Source organism: Mizuhopecten yessoensis, unplaced genomic scaffold, assembly GCF_002113885.1.
Source record: "Mizuhopecten yessoensis strain PY_sf001 unplaced genomic scaffold, ASM211388v2 scaffold7521, whole genome shotgun sequence".
NCBI lineage: Eukaryota > Metazoa > Mollusca > Bivalvia > Pectinida > Pectinidae > Mizuhopecten > Mizuhopecten yessoensis.
Genome location: NW_018407089.1, coordinates 576,721 through 582,551, shown reverse-complemented (window position 1 = coordinate 582,551; position 5,831 = coordinate 576,721). Strand labels below are relative to the sequence as shown.

Sequence of the window (5,831 nt, the reverse complement as noted above, 5' to 3'; positions counted from 1 at the left end):
CCCCAATTGCATGATCGTAAGAGGCGACTAAATTTGGGACCTTATCTCTTCTCTCCTTTCTAAATAACTTTCTTCTTCCTAATGTCTCCCTTGACAATGCCTCACTTTTGGCCATTTGTTGAGCGTTCGCCCCTGTGAGGAAGGCTTTGGGTTCTGTCCCCTGGCCGAGACATACCAAAGTCTTTAAAAATGGCAGTTTCTACTCCTGCTTAACGCTCAGCAAATTAGGAGTGGGACGACTGGTTCGCCCGTTGTCAGTATAATGTGACCGGGTGGGGCGTCCTGCTGGGTGTCTTCGGCAGTATGTTTCAGTGAGGTAGCACTATAAAGTCGGCATCAGTTCCGCGCTATTACAAGAAGACAAACACGAACATATCGCAGCCTCCCAGAATACATACACATACACTACACGCATGCATCTTGCACGCAGGGGAGGCCGTCCTTAAATGACCTTGGCTGTTGAAAGGACGTTAAACAAAATCAAACAAACAAACAAACAAACAAGCATACGACACATGTGAAATTGTTCATTTTATTTCGGATCTAAATAGATGTCTTTACACGGATGGAATGAACGTTTCAGTAATAAATGGAGGTAAGAACAAGGAATGTTTACTTTTTACTTTTTACTTTATTCAAAAAACACATTTCATCGGTCGTTTCTGTTCTGTTGCCTGCTAGCCTTATCAGCGGGATTTCGCTAAGGGCGAGCTTGACGCCATATTGTTTTGGTTAGAAACAGGGCGTGGCTTAAGTGCGATGGGAGGAGCTTAACACGATTGAACATGCTTCTATCGCATATTAGAACATGGTCGGTATCCAATCAAAACACGCGTTGCACACGAATCGTGTTAGAATGTATTATAGCAAATGAATTCAACTTTACTTTCCAGAGACAGACACTAAGACAGGTTATCTGATAAAACAGATAAAGATTGTTTCATTATGTTATCGAACATGACCGGACACAAATCCGGGCTTGCAGCTCTGTTGAAAAAGGAGTTGAATCCAGAGATGATTAATATCCACTGTTTCATCCACCGATTGTAATTTCAATTCAGAGATGTAATGAAAATGTACACACTATATGACAAAACAATAACATTGCTGATTGGTATTTATTACCACTATACCAAGCAGTATACAAACAAAAGTGGCCGGAAGAAGGCAATAGCATGGTTCGGTGGTGTAATGCCATGCAAAGTAACAGGAAAACGCTAGTTGGCACATCTCTCCAGAGGAATTGCAACCTTTATCAGAACTTTCAGGGCATACGAGGCTCACCCTGCCACACAGTCGCACGACAAAGCCAAGGCTGAAGGCATCCCGAAGATCATGACCAACAAGGATGTTCTCGCTTTCATTCTCTTTATTCAGGTTCATTTTTATTTTCAATTATGCTTAAAATGATAACATTATGTTATGATTTACATTACCAGGAAAGTTCAACATACCGGTAGAAATAAATATTAACCCGATACATTTCAATAAAAAACCTGTTTTGCTTAAATATATACAGCTGTATATTTAGCATGAAATATGGATTTTAATACCAAGTCGTCAAGTATAGTATTACTTTTTTCAGGAGATATTGAAACCTCTGATGCAGTTGTCGCTGAAACTCCAGACTGCAGATACAACCATAGGAGACGCCAGTGTGTGGGTGGCAGTGACAATATATGTCATTAAAGGGTACAAAGAAAGGTAATATTAGTACTCTGAACTTATGTACTTTACTTCTTTCTTAATAAGAGGATCAATTTGAATTTTCTCAACCAAAAGTTCCAAAAAATAATTCAGCAAAATGTCATATTTATATAAATATCGTGTTTTAGAAATATGGAGCAATTGGCTGATGTCTTGGCTTCATGCCTCTACCAGCGGAACTACTTAAAAGGCAGGACTCCAACTATGTCCGATAGGAAACCATTTAAAACGATTCGAGTCTGCGGTAGAGACCGTCACAAACAGTGCATCAAAAATTATTCACCTACAAAAATGGCCAATTGCAAGCAGTCCTGATGTGAAAGGTTAAAACAAAAAGATAATGTTGCGGTTTATTCTTGTTTACTTTATATTAACAAAATAATGTTTCAACTTACACCGGATATTATTAATTTTGCATTTCCGTTTTGTTTACTAATCATATTTCACTATTAGGGCTGTTCCAGTAAAACATCTACATCATCCAATGACTCCAGATTGTGTTTAGGAATTCCATAGAATTAAAATTATTTCATTTTTTTTGTCACAGAAGCTTTTGAAACCCCACCATAGATAAAGTGATTTATAGTTAGTTATACTATGATTACATGTATACATGTACCGGTTATATTTATTGCCTGGAAAAGTCCTTAAAATTCATTTCTGTTATTTGTATTTTAATTCTTCCTTTTTTTGCATTCTAGGAATTTCTTTAAGATCATTCAAAGGAGAAAAACTGCTTTTGGAGAAGGGGGCTGGGGTGTTGGAAGAGGAGAGTGCTGGGGTGAAAGAGAGTGCTAATGTGGAAGAGGAGGGTGCTAGGGTGTTGGAGAAGGCGTGTGCTGGGGTTGACGAGGACCTCATTCATAAACTTAATACTTTCTTTGAAAAATACGATAAGGAGGTTGATTTCAGTGAGGACTCCCAAAGCGAGGATGATACCTGGGACAAAGTGTTTGATAAAAATCACAGTTTTTTTTGTTTGTTTGTGATTTTTGTTCAATATTGGTGTAAAATATAGCTTATTATAGGTATGTCTTATGAACATAATTTGGAATGGTAAAATGAATTATTCTGGTAAAATTCGGTCCTGTAAATCTTTGACTTTCACCAGATCTGTCCTGTAAAAATACATATTGCATGGACTGCCTTTTGAAGGTCATTCTTTTGAACAAACTTGGTAGCCCTTCATCCCAGCATACATGTAATTAAGCCAAATATCATCAATTTGGAAAATAAATAGCACAGGAACACTGCGATTGCGGATGAAGTGATTAAAAAGGACAACTTACATGATTTTTGTACAAATCCATTTTGAAGCGACGAAAGAAATACCAGTCTCTGTTGTTATCATCCATTGCCAGCTCATTATAAAAATCTTCAGCCGCATACCCAAAGGAATGAAATGTCTCGTCTGGCTTAAACAGAACGCAGGTGGATGTTTTTTGAGACGTGAGTCCGACAGATACCGCAGTCCATGACATTACATTTATAATCAGGGGATCGGTTTTGAAATCATGTCGAGTGGAATAGGCGTAACCACTGTATGTAGTTCCAAAATCAATGGCGGCACCCAACAGGAAACTGTCCTTAAGTTCCATACTGAAATTCGTTCGGTTTAATTAGTCATGTCACCTATTATATCATGCATGGATCTTCCAGCTCGTAAAATAACAAAACAGAAGGCAAAATACCTTGTATGGTTTGCACGTTTTGGCCCCAAAATTCCAAATATTCAAAACGTTCATCTTTATAATCACCGTTTCTCTAATTTAAAAGATATCGAATATTTCATGAAAAGAAAGATGTTTTTAAATTGTTGTCTCGGTAACGACTTAAAATTTACAGAAATTTTCTAAAAAAAAAAAAATCTTATTATTATCATTATTTGACAAAATAATGAATTTATTTTTGTCATAATTGTGTATAGTTTTTCTCTTAAAAGCAATAAAACATGTTAAAAACAACTTGTTTTCAAAGTGAAGGAAAGGCTGAAGTAATACATCTTTTTTTCAAAAGAAAGATAGGTAAAACAATTGACGAAATTGTATACATATACGCAAGTGGTTATCATGGCAACCATAATTAGTTGTTTTTTTCAAAGTATTATTGAAAAAATATTTAAAACTATAAAAACAATGTATATGAATTTCAATGGAACTGTAGGGCAACAAACTCCCAAACCAGACAAAGTCATTTTTATACTGCATTAATACGTGAAAATTAACGATAATTAATCCAATAACTGTTTTCGTCCATGTTTTCGAAATACAAAAGTGATATCGTTATGTAAGTTCCAGAAACCTTATTCCCGATCTCTTTACATCAGTCGCACTGGCTTATACAAACTGTCTTGCTCTTATGGACATATATTGTCTGATGTATAGGCAATCACATGTAGCTTTTTTCTAAACTATATTTGCAACGCAATAACCGATATGATGTGATGTTCTGAACATTTTAACATATATTTACTAACCTGATCTTACCTTCAGTCTCACCGTGTGGAGGACATGTGTAGTCATATCACAGCTGATGTAGGATCTGTCCACAACGTTGTACCTGCTACGATATATATATATATATATATATGTCCATCAGTGATAAGTGCAGTGAGGTTTTCTTTAGTTTAATTTTGTTTAACGTCCTATGTACAGCTAATGTCATTTAAGTACGTGCCTCCATATGTGTAGTGTATGCGTGCTAACGTGTGTGTACGCAAGAGAAAGAGTATGTTGGTCGAGTACGGTTCATAACAAGCGTAATTTTATGTATGGTTTAAAACTACCTGAAAATCATATCATGCATACGTTAACTATGTGGAGAAATTGTTAACATTATATTTATTTATATATAGTCACAGGATCTTATCATATGTTACGAACAATAGTGCATTAAATTAGTTGGAATTTATTTTTTCATCAATTTTAAATACGATTTGACGTTGATCATATTATACCTGATTTGATATCCGAGTTTGTAGAATTGATGAACTGAAAGATACATAGCCCAAAAGTCTATTTTATAATCTAGTATGTATATATCTGGCAAATGAAGTTCATACACATAAGGGGGAAGATACGTCGTCCAGAGCAATTTATATATGAAACCCTAATTGACAGTAGCCGTTACATGTAACAGGATGTTAAAACAAAATAAAACAAACCAAAAATAAACGTCAGAGTAGCAGCTCAGGACGTAAGACGTTTGATTATTTTATTATTGTCCTATTAACAGTTGATTATCATTTAATGACGTGCCTCCATGTGTGGACAAATATGTGTGTATGGCTTAAATAGAACGCAGGTGGATGTTTTCTGAGACACAAGTCCTCCTGATCCCGCATTCCAGGTCATCATGTTAATTTTCAGAGGATCGGTCTGGAATTCTTTTAGAGTGGAATAGGCATAACCAGTGTACGTAGTTCCAAAATCAATGGCGGCAACCAACAGGAAATTGTCCTTAAGCTCCATACTGAAATAGCATTCGAGCTAATTAGCCGTACATCATGCAAATGTCAAAGTATGATTCCCCATTTTTTATCCCAAATCTACCATATTAGAGATCCTTATCTTTGAACCAAGTTTTCTTTATTTTCTAATAATTCTCTCAATACTGTAATGGAACGATTTTTTCATTATGGTTGCCATGGTAACCAGTTTAGTCAATTTGCCATATTTCTGTGTACCTCTTGAACACTACAGAGCTCATATTTAAACAAATTATATACCATAAGAGATTATAAAATAGTATCAAAGAATATTCAAAGATAAAAAATAAATAAATACTGTACATTTTAAATTCTAATGATAATGTGGGCAAAAAAGCCGTAACCTGGATTTCCTTTGTACATATTTTGGAATTAACAATAATTCACCAAACCATAAAGTTGTGCATGCTTTGGCAATTAACAGTAAATGCAAGGATTTTTTTTTAAAATCTTTCTCATTACTGCGTGACAGTCGCTACCAGAGACTAGCACCCCTGCAAGTTGGATATCGGGGAAAAGGATATAACTGCTCGTAAGTGACGGCTTATGAGGGAACCCTCTGCAGAACTTGGGATTTGTTTCAAGAATTTTATTGAATATTGCATCTTAAACAAAATTCATATAATGCCTATACAAG

General features: G+C 35.6%; 1 pseudogene; it reads right to left on the bottom strand.

The window, feature by feature from the left end:
• The window catches only part of LOC110453843, a 14,215-nt pseudogene extending 9,934 nt beyond the window's left edge, over window positions 1–4,281 (bottom strand).
• Window positions 4,282–5,831: the final 1,550 nt, after the last annotated feature.